We start from the raw sequence: 15,167 nt of genomic DNA, 5'->3' as shown, positions 1-15,167 counted from the left end.
CAACAACAACAAAAATCAAATTTTTATTAATGCAAAATGTTTGGCTAGGATTTGTCAGGATCCCCGGCCTCCGACCGGCCTCCGACCGGCCTCCTGGACATCCCAGTCTGCATCAATCCACGGAGATCACTCAGCTGAAGAATCCTGCATCGGTCCTCGGAGATCACTGGATTGTTTTTTACCAGTCTGCCTCGTTCCACGGAGATGACCAGCTGTAGAATCCTGCGTCTGTCCATGGAGCTCACCGGATTGTTCTACCCAGCCAGCGTCGATCCACGGAGATCACCTGCTGTAGAATCCTGCGTCGGTCCACGGAGACCACCGGACTACTCGCCTGTGAGTCCAGCGTCGGTCCTTGGAGACCACCTGTCAAGCTTCACCTGTCGGCAAACCTGCGTCAGACCTCGGGAGACCACATGGTAGATCCTGTCCCCCCACCCCCCGGTCCCAGTTTGTGTTTGCAAGTGGTTTCGAGGACATTTCTGTTTGTGCTAACTTCATACTCTGCCAGGTATCCGGTTGTCATCCTCACTGTTCCACACACACCTTCTCTCTCTCTCCCTCTCTGTTACACTCACCTGTCCAGTCGCTCTCTCGCTCTCTCTCCTTACATCACACTTGTGCTCTCTCTCCCCCAGGCTTACCACACACTCTGAATAGTTTTTATATTTATATAGTTTAGGTACTGTAAAAAAAAGACTAGTGTGCTGGCTGCACCCAAGTGTTATAATGGTAGGGAATTGCTGTTCTTTTCTCTCTTCTTCTCCATTCACCCCACCCGGTGGGCAGCTTTCTTGTTGCAGGTTTCTTCCTGTTGAAAGGGAGTTTTCCTTCCCACTGTCTGAGGTTTTCTTCCTCTTTTTAAAGGGAACGCAAACCTCTTTTTTTTTCTTTCCACGTGGTAATTGATGAATAGTTGAGTTCCTTTTCTATAATTTTGTAAGGACTACCGTGTTAAGCACCTCGAAATAACTTTTGTTGTGATTTGGCACTATAAAATGGGATTTTTGAAAGAACTTAATTTGCAGTTGTTTTTGTACCCAGATTTGTCTTTCTTGGGGAAAGGTATGACTCCAGTACAGCTCACATTACTGGTTAAGCATCATCTGTCACTTGGCCCCATTGGCTTCTTTTAGAGATGAATCCTCGTGAAGGGCAGCCTAAACCATTTTCTGTCTTCTGTAAGGGGTGAGATGGGCGTCGGGGAGCCTCAATGATTGTTTATTTATTTTTTTTAATTTTTTTTTATATCATCAGTCTCTCAACACATTTGTTCTGCCAGTTTTATAATAAAAACTTGCAAAAGAAAAAATGTCATTACATGCCTTTCAAAGGGCCCCCAACCACTGTGCTCTGGGTAGTCCGTTCCACTTTTCCCCCTCCACAACACCGAGAGCGTGTAATAATGAAAATGCCACTGTAGAATGTAAATAATGGAGACCAGAGACTAGATAAATTGCATATATTTACCATTAACCTTGTCGGTAATACCTGTCTGATCCTGTATGTTTTTTTACCTTGGTTTCCCGCAATCGCTTTTCCGCGTGTTTTCTGTCATTCCCCATGTTTTTCTTCTCTTCCTTCTGTGATGCGCTTGTGTTTTGGCCTGTGTCTGGAGGGTGTGGACTCATCCGCTGCCTGCCTCCAGAGACCTCCCACCACCACTCTGTTATTCAGCTGGCACTGCTTTTTTTTTTTTTTTTTTTTTCAATTCCAGTAATCGCCGCCCAGCTGTAGATCAACCTCAGTCCTGCACTCCACCTTCATCTGTCAGCTTAGCTGGAACCTTTCCAGAGTTGTGGCTTCTGTTACTCATGGTCTGGTTTCTGATCCATGTCTGTCCTCTACCTGCTGCAGTTATTTACCAGTGTGCCACCCTGCCTGCCTGATCTAAACCACGTTTAAACACTTACCTGTTGCCTGTGGGAGAAACGTCCGACGTTACGGTGAGTGTATTGCGTCACTTCCTGTCTACAAACATTGTGACTAGTGTTACTTCTCTCTGCTGTTTCAGCTTCTTTTCCTGAATTAAACGTCTCTTAAATCTCTCTGCACTTCTTTTAGTTTCTGGTTAAAAGTCAGGCTTGCTCAACTTGAGCAATTTTACTGTTAAATCTTTGACCAATGTTCACTTAACTTGGTGTTTTGGTACTGCTGGCTTAGCAGTTCGCAATGGCTTCCCTCTCTCCCTCCACTTCTTGTTTTTCCTGCTCGGTGTGTGACATGTTTAGTCTGCCTCCTTTAATGATAATGGTAACTGTAATAAATGTGGTGTATTTAGGGCTCTGGAGGCCAGGGTCACCGAATTAGAATCGCGGCTGTGCACCATGTTAAACAACCAGCTACCCGTAGGATCTAATCAGGTAGGAGGTGCGCAGCTGCCCAGGGCTGCAGGCTTAGTTAGCAGCCGGGCGGCTGGGTGGCAGTACGAAGGAGGCATAGTCCTAAGCAGAAGCCCACGGTTCACCACCGACCCCTTCACGTCTCCGACCGAGTTTCCCCACTCGGTGAAACACCCGCTGAGAAACCAACTCTGGTTATTGGAGATTTCATTTTGTGGAACGTGAAGTTAGTGAAACCAGCGGCCAGAGTCGGATGCCTTCCCGGGGGCCAGAGTCGGATGCCTTCCCGGGGGCCAGAGCCGGTGACATAGAATCAAATCTGAAACTGCTGGCTAAGGCTAATCGTAAATATAGTAAGATTGTTATTAACGTTGGTAGTAATGACACCCGGTTAAGCCAATCGGAGGTCACCGAAGTTAATGTGGAATTGGTGTAACTTTGCATGCAGAGTTGCAGTCTTACACGCTCCTCTGCAGTTTCTTTAGAGCTGTCACTCACCCAAAACCTTCAACATCCTATAGAGGTTGTGTCTATTCCCAGACCACCTATATTTAAAAAAAACAAAAACAACAACTTAACAAAAGATGTATCGATAAAAATGTGTCCTACCAAATTAATGAATCAAAATAATTTGTCTATTAAATATCAGATCTCTCATCTAAATCTCTTAGTGAATGACTTGATAACTGATAATCACATGGATTTATTCTGTCAGAGACCTGGCTGCAACAGGAAGAATATGTTGGTATTAATGAAGCAATTTGTAATTGTCTTAATTATCATATTCCTAGAGATTCTGGCCGAGGAGGAGGAGTGGCAGCAATCTTCCAGTCTGGGGAAACCTGCGGACTCACCGGTTACCGACATAGGGACGCTTGTATCCACTGCTGTCACAAACAATGCAACATATGCATACGGAACTTTTTCATAGATTACATGGGTTACATTTTGTTGACGAGTTTAAAATAGTTAAACCAAAGAGTAATTGTACACTCTCAGATTGTTTGGCTTGTATAATTTTAAAGGCCTGAAAACAGAAACGACTCTAATATTTCAAAAAACAATATGGCAAAATCGGGTCATTAAGAATAAAACCAATTTGATGGAAGAATGTGTTCACCTACACAGAAACTGTCACCCATGCATACAAACATTTTGGAGAACACAATGTTTTGGGAAATTGACAACGCAGGTGATGAGATGGTCAATTAAAGACAGATTTTTTTTTAGAAATAAACAACATTGTGTGCGATCGGTTTTGTAAATCTGAATGTATTTTGTTTGTTGCAGCTTTTTTGTTATACCCCAGTTGCAGCTTTTTTGTGTACTTTAAATATTTAACTTGTGCACCAATTTATAAACCCTCTTTGGCAAGAATGAAAAGAGAAGGTCAATTTCAAAGTTCCATTACTGCAATGTTGGTAATGACCAGCAGAGGGACAACCACATGAATTCTAAACAGCCACAAGATTCCATATTCTTGGAACTAATACTGCGCACTCACAAAGAGGATTAATGTGTTAGTCACATTCAGAAGCAGAAATTTTGCAGCAGGATCTGTCAACAGTGTCCATACCGAGGCCCGTCATCCCCCTCTCAGACCCTGGTTCTTGACAACAGAACAATGCCGCGTGACCAGAGGATGTGCTCTGGGTTAGGTGTCATGAGAACTTTGCTGCTCGTCCAGACCAGACAGGGCTGAGCCCTCCGTGGGGCCTTGCCACCGACCTCTCAAGCAAGTGTGCTTCTCAATAAGCATACTCGATAGACCTGAGACTGGAGATAACTATTTAGAGACGCAATGGCCTGGTGAACAGATCAAAGTGTGTAATACACCAGTAGTCCGCTAGAGGACAGCATGTCAACGTGAAGGCAGGACTGTCACCCACGAGAAACTGACGTGGATTCGTTTAAAGACATATTTTCCAAACCCTAATTAGTTTTGGTGCCAAAACCTAACTGTTGGGAGGGAAATTCTCTGGGAAAACATTGCCTTCGTCATTGTTTTTTTCTTATATAGTTCAAAAGTTTTGGCTAAAAGCAGTTTAGATTCTAAAATAGAGGCGCAGCTCTTAAAAAAAACAAACAGATGCACGTCCGTGGTTATGCGTCCGTGCGCACACTGGAAAGAGAGAATCACGCACGCACACGCATGTAGAGACACATTGACTGTAAACAATAGATGGAGAGGGGACACCTGCTCACTTGATACGGCATCCTCCCTACCCCCCCCCCCCCCCCCCCTTCATCCTCCCTCCTTTTCCTCTATTCGGATTCAGTTCAGGGCTCGGGTCCATGAGTAGGTTGGCCGTGCATGTCATGGCAAGATCCAGTGAACGATGATGAACTGAGCAAACGCGAGCGTGTGCGTGAAAGGTAGGAGGTGGCATGTTTTCTGAATCACTCCCTCTATCTGTCCTTCCATTCACCTATCTACATATCCGTCCACCTATCCCTCCTCCTCCTCCTGATCCACCTCTTCCTCATGGGTGGTGTCGGCTTGAACGACGGCCCACGAGCTGTGACACACACACACGCACGCACGCACACACACACACACACACACACACACACACACACACGCACACCTCCGCAATGTGTCACCATCCATTCCACCTGCCTCCTTCCGTCATTCCCCACTAGACGCTCCTTCCTACACTTGCTCTTCCCCCTCTCCATCCTTCAGTTTCTCATTTATTCATCTATTTGTCCTCTCCTCGTCTTTTTTTTTTTCTCCACCCCTCGATGTCCTCAATCCACCCCCCGCACCTCCCTACGCTGTGTGTCACCGCTGCCGGGAAGAAAGAAAAATGCTCCGGTCGGAAAAAAAAAAAAAAAAAGAAAAGAAAGAAGAGACAAAACAGAGAAAAGAGGAAAACGTAGTGAAGGTTGGAGTGTGTTTGGAGCAGAGCGATGCCTCCGTCCACCGTGAGCCGGACTCTTCTTTGATGGAATATCCCGCACAGCGGAGGGAAGAAGGAGGGAAAAGAAGAAGAAGAAGAAGAAGCAAAGGAGTACAAGAATAACAGGATTAAGAAGACAGGACGGCCAGCGCTTGCCTCAGGGGGGGTACGGACACACAAAATGAAAAGAAAGAACAAAAAAAAACAAAAAAAAGATACGACATGCTCTTGCCAATAATGTCTCTAACGACTTTAAGTCCACTGTCCCTTTTGGCGATTTTCATTTGGGTTTTTGATCTCCGTCTCTCTAGCTCTGTCTTTCTCACCGAGTTGTGTCCACAGGCTCTGTTTGGGACTTTGACTAATTGTAAAACTATTCTCCGGACTCAGGCGAAGACGAGACTTTCTATTCCCTCAGTTTCTTTTTCATCCGAATTAATTCCCCCCCCTCCTCCCCCCTGCGCAGACCCTTAAAGAGCCCCCCCCCTCTCTCACTCTCTCTCTGTAACTCTTACTCTGTCTCTCTCGATCTCGCTCTCCGTGCCCCCCCCCCCCCCACACACACACACCCTACACCCTTTCTCCATCTGTCCGCCTCTGAGAAGCAAATAATTGGATGTGGAGATTGGCTTTTCTGTGGCTGAGCCAGAGGATTGTGGCTGCACGGCACTTGAAACACACACACACACACACACACACACACACACACACACACACACACACACACACACACACACACACACACACACACACACACACACACACACACACACACACACAAAAAGAAAATCCATTTACATACACACTACACCTGGAGCTCAAGCTGTGTGGTTGTGTATGCATTTAAAACGGGAGTGCTGGACAAACTGTAAAAAAAACCTTCTTCAGTCATTTTTGTACAGTCTTTGAAGAAAAGGTCAGGTGTTTAATCTACATTTCCAACTTCTGTCTCTCCAAGTATATAGTTTCACTTTTACAAAAGGCTGAATCATTTCCTTGAATAGCTGGACACTAGATTTATTTTTATTTTTTTTACTCAAACAGCAGGAAATAGTGCATTTATTGGGGATTATTTTCAGCCTCGGAATGAATGCACATACCATAGTCCGGTGAGGTTTTACAGGATTTACAAGTGTATAGGTAAAATGGGCTGAAAAAAAAGCTGCGAAGAAATCATTGTTGTGGTTTTAATAGTTTGCAGGCAACGATAGAGTTCAATGGCACAGGCAATATATCATTATTATTATTATTAATAGGTAGATTCATTATTGGTTTGTTCAACAGACATTTTCTTCCTCTTTCTGTCTTGCTCGGAGTTGTGAACATCAACTTGTTAGTTTACCGACTACAGTCTGAAGGACTCAGTTATGAACAAAAGTGATTAGATAATGCAGATTTTTTTTTACCGAGTACATTTTTTGCTGAGCGAGAAGCAACCGAAAGAAAGAGAGAAAGAGTGTGGAAGCTCGAGTGGCCGAGAGACATTTTAAGAGATTAGTGGCAGAGGTACTTTCCCTGCAGAGAGGGAGATAAAGAGAGAGAGATGAAGAAGACAAAGAGGAGGCTTCTGGGACAAGGAGACATAAGATGTGTTGTGATGCCGGTGGGTTAAAGACTAGTTGATGGCGTAGAAGACACACACACACACACACACACACACACACACACACACACACACACACACACAGACAAATACACTTACAGATACACATTTAGAAGAGATGTAAAGCTGCTCCCGCTACACTTTATGCTTTGAGGAAGGGTGCCAAGTCTCAAGGGGACAGACGGGAGACCTTTCAGAGTCATTACACACACTCAACAGACACACTTACACTGAATTAGACGCCTCAACACATCTCACACACTTAACACACCCTCATAAAACCACAAATTGAACAAGAGGGACTCTGCTTCAGTGGGACCCTTTTCACGTTTTCCTTTCTTTTTTTCAACGATTTCTTTTTTTCCTTGTACTGTGTTTCATTATTCACTCTCTCTCTCTCTCTCTCTCTCTCTCTCTCTCTCTCTCTCCTCTTCACCTTCCTGCCCAACCACACATCTCCCTCCTCGCTCTTCCTCCTCCTCCTCCTCCTCCTCCTCCTCCTCCTCCTTGTTCTCCTCCTCCTCCTACCTCTGATGCTTTAGCTCCATCCAGTCCAGTCTCATTGTCCTCACACATAACACCTCGCTACGGGATGTGTGTGTGCACGTGCATATATGTGTCTGTTTGCGGACACGGGTGCAGTCAGTCATTTCTACACGGCAGCACGGCAGAGCGTGTGGTTCCTCCCTGAGATGAGTGTGTGTCGTCTCCTTATTCAGCAATAACCTTTTTTTAAAAATTTTTTTACACTCTGTTTTGATCTGTCTTTTAGTTCTTGCGATGCTGTCTAATTTTGATCGCGGAGACAGTTGCAGTGGTGAAAAGTGTGTTTGCAATGGTTTGTGTGTGTGTGTGTGTGTGTTTGCATTAACAGGGGTCAAAGGTGCTGGCAGTGAACATTTGAACAGCTCCAGGATTGGATATGGAGCTGAGAATGTGGCTCTGCTGGTGTGATTGTGAGCAAGTGAGTGTGTAGAGATGCTTGTATGTGTGTGTGTGTGTGTGTGTAGCCAGAGGGTGCGCTTGGCTCAGTCTGTGTACGTGCTCTGCTTATGAATTACTGACCACGGATTGAGTCTTACTACCCTGTAGATCACAATTAGCCTGCCTTCCTTTTGTTTTCTCCACTTTTACGCCTCTTGATTTCTTTCTCTACCGCTGCCTTTTCTCATTCTGTCTGATTTGAGTCGTGCGACTTAATTGACATACCAACTCATAGGCAATTACAAAAAGCTGTGTGCTTAATAGAGTTTTCACACAACCAGTGATCTTTTCTTTCATGTTTTCTTCATTGTTTGTTGCTCTCTCTTTCTCTGTCACAAACACACTCTCTCTCTCACACATGCACGCACGCACGCACGCACGCACGCGCACACACACACACACACACACACGCACGCACGCACACACACACACACACACACACACACACACACACACACACACACACACACACACACACACACACACACACACACACACACACACATTCCATGGCAGATTTAAATATTTCCCGACGGGGATGGAGGACGAACAGAAATAGATATAATTCAAAATCAGGACAGCAGCTACACCACTTGAGACTCCAAAAGAAAAGAAAAAAAGTTCAAACATTAGCTGCAAATTTACCAGTGGAATTACATGAAGTGAATATGCTGCGGTGGTGTAGAATAGCTACTCTGATTTTCTTGCCAAATTGAGGCCAAAGTCAGTGCTGGACATAGGAGGGACAAAAGGGCATCTCAATTTTGGAGATGTTGAAAATGGTAATTGGAGAATGAGGTGGTTTTTTTTTAGTTCAATTTCTTAGCAACACCCATGAAATATTAATACAAATAAACAAACAAAGATATGTCCTGATACAACAAAATGGCTTATTTGCTTCATCGAAACTTGGAACGTTGAAATTTCTGACAGTTTAAGCTGCATGGATTTGTCTGTTCTGCGTCTTGGCTGCTGCAGTAGCTGGCTGCCGATGGATTAAGACTCTTAAGACCGGAGTTAAGATATAGATCTGGAGTTGGTGAGTTTCTGGCCATCTGTCTATCTGCCTGCCTGTCTGTCTGCATGTTGTGTCTGTATGAGCGGTCTGATTCGAGAGTAGCGATAGGATAGGTCACAGCCCACCGGCTGCCTCCAGCGAGAGAGAGAGAGAGAGAGCGAGAGAGAAGGAGGGCAAGGCAGGGATATCAGAAAGGAAGAGGAGGAGGACGAAAGATGGAGCAGGTTGAATGCGTGTGTGTGCTCATATGCCAAATTGTGAGGTTTTGACGATGGTATGGGAGATGAAGCAGGACAGAGGCGGAGGGGTAGGATAAGACGTGCTGAAGGCTGGATAAGCAACACCTGGCTAGAGTGAGAAAATAAAAGATTAAGGGGCATAGAGGTGGGTGAAGCCTCCAATGTCTACCCACTGTCAGGATGAACATTATATCAGGACTCCCTCATCCTCTACTTCCAACCCCTACCCCTGTTGTCCCAAACAAACGGCCCTTTTCTTCTTCACTCTCCTCTTTTTTGTTGTTGTTTTGTTTTTGATAATGAGCTGACAAGCGAAGAATAAAAGAAGACTAAATACATTCCAAACCCTCCTGTGTCTATAGTGAGGAACGAGAGGAGGGGGAGCAGTAGACGAGTAAGTCATGTCATGCAAGGTGATTGCTGTAATGAAATTATAAATGTCCAAAAAAATTATTTATAAAGCAAGTATAGTTTTCCAGAAAAGTCAATTTTCTGGAGAAACTACACAGCTACACTTGTGGAAAAAAAGAGGGAAAATCAAAGGGGTGAAGTTTGGGAACAAAATTGGAATTAAACAAAGATTGAAGTAAGACATAATTTAACTTGAGGATTACATTCTTCTTTTTAAAGATCCAGATAGGCTGAAAAAAAATATCAAAAGTAAAGAGTCTCTCAGCATGTAAAACAATCCATGTTCACATTTTGTCCACAACGAAACGCTTGTTTTTTTCATGAGAAAAGGCAGAAGTAGTGTGATGGTTTTATAATGCCAATAAAAAGCTGAACAGGCTTTGTAATGTTACGTCGAGACTGCATTTTTTTAAAAAAATAATTATTTTTTACCAAAATCCAACAAATATTTCTTTCAACGACCCAAGATACTTGTGATACAAGTGGTTTTAGTAACTTAAACTTAAACCTTACCTGAATGGAAAACTACAATTTACTGGAATTGGGTTTTGTTTTCCTATCCATGATTGTTCTTGTGTTCATGCCATATTATTTGGACTATAATTATTAGGGGCTCTAAAAAAGTAGAACAAAATTTCACTTCATAAATCTGAATTTGTTATTGCAACAACGATGATTCCCCCCAACAAAATTTGTGCAAAGCCTCTATCATTGAAAATTACACCAAATTCCAATATGAACACTCATTCAGTCAATATAGCTACTTCATAATTAGGAATACTTAGTTTGGTGGACTATAGTTTAATTATGCATAATGGGTGTCTTCACGTTCTGTGAAACTTTGACATAAATCTAATCTTAGAAAGTTATTCATTTGTTGTAATGTCCTGTCTAACATGTTTAGTTCTTAGTTTGATACAAGTGCTTCTAATAAGAATTAGGTTCTATGAGAGCACCATTATTGTGCAAATGTTAGTACAAAAAAAAACCAACAACAACAAAAAAAAGTAATTGCAGAGGTCATGCTGCAGAAGTAAAGTGGAAGAACTCAAAAAAGGGAAAGTAATATATAGAATTTTAACAGGGGAATTCATGAATGCTGGGATTATGCTGCATCATCAGAATTGCTTGGCTTGCTTTGGCCGTCTTCAATTATTCTGCCTACTAGATAATTAATGGTTGCTGAGTATTACACATACTGGAGGCCTACACACACACACACACACACACACACACACGCACGCACGCACGCACGCACACACACACACACACACACACGCGCGCAGTGACCACACTCGGCCAGTGATTTTAGCTGTGGTAATTAAAGAAGCATTCGTGGTGAGTGAATAAAACAATCAATCCCTCTCCCTTTCATTTGAACTTGACCCTCCTCTATTCTCTCCTTTTTTTTTTAAATTTATTTTTTATTCCCCTCTTTTTTCTCCTTTTCGTTTTTCTTTTTTCACCCATCCTCATTTTACTCTCCTCGTTGATCTGTTTTTGTCCTTGCTACTTTCCCTTCCTTCTTTCCTCCTTCCTCCTCTCCACCCTCTTTCCTGCTGTTTCTCTCGTCTACCCTCTTTTCCTCTTTTGTCATTGTCTCCATTTTCTTACTCTTCACCTCCTCCCTTGAGCTCCATCCTCCTCACCCTCCTTTCCAGTATCCCCCCCAGAGATAAAGCAACGTGTGCAAGCTGTTGCAGTAAATGCAGCACTCGTGTGAACAAAGCTAGTTTAGCAGGGATCAGATACGCGGCGTGTATGTGTGAGTGTGTGTTTGAACTCGCACATGTAGACTCTTGGAAACACACACTCTTTCAAACACGCCTTGTCGACACGGCAGGTGTTGCGTCAAGATAAATGAGCCGTCATTAGCCAATCAGGTCAGCCGGTGGGAGGGCGATAGAATACCAAGAACCGAGATCAGCTTGTGGTCAAGCCGCTGACAGGGGAGATGTGTGGTATTTCTGTTTGTGTGTGTGTGTGTGTGTGTGTGTGTGTGTGTGTGTGTGTGTGTGTGTGTGTGTGTGTACTTTGTGAGTGTGCGCTGCGCGGTGATATTGAGAAGGAGGATTCCCTGATTAAATTTGAGCTCTCGCAAAGTTTTGTTCTTTTTCCTCCTCCTCCTCCTCACTGCACAAGCTTTTACTTCCCATGCTTGTTCCATCATTGTTTTCTTCTTTCACCCCCCCCCTCCACCCCCCCCCCCCTACCAGCGCTCCTCTGGGAAGTGGAGGAGGGCTGAAGATTGTTGTGCTGCCGTTTGACAGCGTAATTGGTATCTTCAGCCTGTTGTTTATGTCTTCATGCTGCTCGGCAGAGTGAAGAAGACAGAGGCTGAGGAGGGATTTAAAAAAATAAAAATAAAAAAATAAATTCCAAAATCAAGTTTACACCACTAAATTTTTGCCTGAAAAAAGTTCTAGGTCATATTGGTATTTTTTTTCTTTATGTTTTCTAAAACACTCCAGGGAAAAGGCTATGGAACCAATTAGAGAGAGAGAGATAGACGGCCATATATTCTCATTACAGCACTATAATCAATCATTGTGTGTGTGTGTGTGTGTGTGTGTGTGTGTGCGTGTGTGTGTGTGTGTGCGTGTGCTTGTGCGCGTGCGCGCGTGTGTGCTCGTCCTCTTAACATTTCCACCAGGGCTAACGCAAATAGATTTATGTATAACATGCTCATTCTCACAGCTAATGTGCAAATGGGATGGAGGAAGGTAAATGATCAACCCCCATGGAAATATAACAAAACTTTAATCTCTGTCCGTCCTTCGCTCTGTGAATGTCTGCCATGTGTGTGGGTGCGGGTGTATCAGGATGGCCGCTAGCTTTCTTTGATCGCTAATCCTTTCTCTGGCCTGACCGTCCCTATTTCTTTTTTTCCCTATGCCCATCTCCCTGCTCTCATCTCCTCTCATGTGCTCGCCTCACACGGCCCATTGCTATGCTTGCATTGTGAGCGGCTTACAGGCAGCTATCTGGGGCAGGGTGCGCTCTCTCTATCTCTTACTGACTCTGTTTTCTCCCCCTCCTTCTCAACCCCTGGTTTACTCTTCAGTCTGTCCAGGATTTTTTTTTTTTGTGTGTGTGTGATTTTTGCGATCAAAAATGCTGCTTTTGACTTTCTCAAAAATTGCAATGCCATTTGTGCAGCTTGCAGGTGAGTTCGTTATGGTCAAATTATGGGCGTTAGAAAAATTGCAAGTGGAGACAAAAAAAAAAACGAGTTTTATTTTTTTTATTTTTTTTAGCACTACCTGATAAAAAGTAACCGTATTTTGTATATTTTTTGAACTTATAGTTTGAACTTATAGTCCCTATGGGGCTATAAGTTACAAACAAGGCATAAAAGCGACAGGTTGACAGAAAAGACAGTCTGTGACTGCATTACAAAATATAAAGCTACATATGCTGTCAAAATAACAGCTTTAAATGCTGTTTGCTTAATATTAATTCACCACATAGGCCTACAGTATGTATGCATTAAAACCAAGTGCAGTCTCTTACAACTTTAAGTGTGTACAACATTTATTTCACACACAGTATTCCTCATTTCCTACAAACCCCGTCACTTCCGTTTTTTCCACTTGCCCGATACAGTTGGCTTTGCTGAAAAGGAAGCAGAGTCTCAACGATTGTAAAATGAGGAGTTGTTTTGTTAATAAAGCGAGTTTTGTTTTAAAGGATAATTTATGCAGTAATACTTTTACCACAGCCTCTGTTGAGGGCATTTTTGCAAAATTGCTATTGCAGAGATTGCTTGAATTTGCGTTATTTATTGCAATTGCAAGATCGTGATTTCCTGGGGGGACTGATAAATGCAAATTAGTTCTGACCAGTGCAAATTGAGGCAAACAATATATATATTTTTTTTAATTGACACTTTATTGCAGTTAAGAAGGAAAATAATTGCACAAACACACATACTCACAAACAGTCAGTGCATGCGTTGCTAGCTAGCTACAGCTAAAACCTGTACAGTCAGTGCATTGGCTGTTTGGAATGAAAAAGCAAGCTGGATAAAAAAAAAAACACTAAATGGCAAAGGCAAAATATATATATTTTTTTAAACAAAATCTGTATTTGGGATTTTCCGTGATGTATCTTTTTGCGAGGTTACCATGTCTACCCTCATAATTTTGCCAGCTGAGACCCCCAGAGCCTTAGCTTGCCATTCATTTAAAAAAAAAAAAAAAAAAAAAAAAGAAATAGTGTCTTTGCTGTAAGAAGTGGTCGTAGGAGAGATTACAGTGATAAGTGATATATGTGAATATTATAAGAAGATACACCTGTTTCAATACAACGAAGCCTGGCTGAGTATCTTCCCTCATTAGTCTACGATTGTTTTCTCTTCATTCTGTTTCTTTATCTGTCCTTTTCTCTGCTTCTCTCACCCAACGTGTTTGAGTATCACTGTGACCTTTTTGTCCTGTTTTCTGTTGTTGTTTTTTTCTTTCCTCATTTTCAGGTAATCTGTCCAGCCAGCTGAGGCGAGAAATCTCTCGACTGCAGCACACATACACAAACACTCTCAGTGTCTATCTGTCACACACTCTCTCTCTCTCTCACACACACACACACACACACACACACACACACACACACACACACACACACACACACACACACACACACACACACACACACACACACACACACACACACACACACACACACACACACACTCAAAGCTCCACAAAGGCTCCTGCCAATAAATTACAGCCGTATTATTCAGCATATTCATAACTTTGCAGAGGTGCTCAGTGCTTGGCCAGGCAGCTGTAGTGCTACTTAGACCTCGTAATCTCCCTGTTTCTGCATCGGACTCAGTAAGCCTTATTCCCTGTTGGGAACCTGGAGGTTATAATTAACATACCTCTCACAGCCTCGGTAGCACCTCGGTGGTTGTATATAGGAGCGGTGTTGCTCCCAAATGGATCGAGAGAGATATCTACAAAGGCAAACAGGGTATCACAGAGACAGCAATATCAGGGAAGTTAAGAAGGATTTTTTTTTTTTGTGGCGTAACAGGTAAATTGTATTGTTTCTGATAGTAGGCACAATCACATTTCAGATTGTTCTGGTTTATTTTAAACCTGATGTATTTTTTTTTTATTAATATGGCAGCTGTGCCTGCGGGTCATGCAAAATCTACACTATCCACTTATGGTGAAATGACAAGTTGCACAAAACAGTGAGCAAATCACATGTCGGGGCGACTAGCGTGAGGTCCCTGCAGCTTTCCAAACAATATCGTTTGTACATGAAACATTTTAAACGTCATTCTTGAGTATGGCCTACCGTAAACACAGAAATTAGAATAAAGCTCTGGATAGCTTTCAGTGGTAGAGAGGTCATTGCAAAACGAGCACTTAAAATGACTTTTTACTCATCGTAAGCTTGTCCTTCCTGTATGGAGAGCTGAGCGTTCTACTCCATCTACTGGACAGCAATGTTTATCAAAGCTACAAGTTCATTTGTTGTAGTTTCACGCTTGAGATTACTTCTCATCCATCCATTAACAGGCTTTGGTTTACAGGGTATTCTGGCATTATATTTAGCTGTTGATTATCTAGAAACTCGACCTCAAACATCTAAACAAACCGTTATGCGAACATCAATGTGCAGAGGGTTCAGATCAAACAGCAAGAATCCCTGGAT

The 15,167-nt window shown here is 43.0% G+C and overlaps 1 protein-coding gene across 1 annotated transcript in view; it reads left to right on the top strand.

Moving 5' to 3' along the window:
- Nucleotides 1-4,914: 4,914 nt before the first annotated feature.
- Nucleotides 4,915-15,167, top strand: part of LOC138632888 (uncharacterized) — a 21,775-nt gene continuing 11,522 nt past the window's right edge. The window contains exon 1 of the mRNA XM_069718760.1: nucleotides 4,915-5,411. The gene's annotated coding sequence lies outside the window, so the exon portion shown is untranslated. The remainder of the gene's footprint in view (nucleotides 5,412-15,167) is intronic.

This window comes from Brachyistius frenatus, unplaced genomic scaffold (genome assembly GCF_029030835.1).
Source record: "Brachyistius frenatus isolate BFR_SWC_R1_liver_20210118 unplaced genomic scaffold, ASM2903083v1 Contig_198, whole genome shotgun sequence".
NCBI classification, from domain to species: Eukaryota; Metazoa; Chordata; class Actinopteri; family Embiotocidae; genus Brachyistius; species Brachyistius frenatus.
The sequence above is the reverse complement of the archived record's forward strand: the minus strand, read 5'-3'. Positions and strand labels throughout refer to the sequence as shown.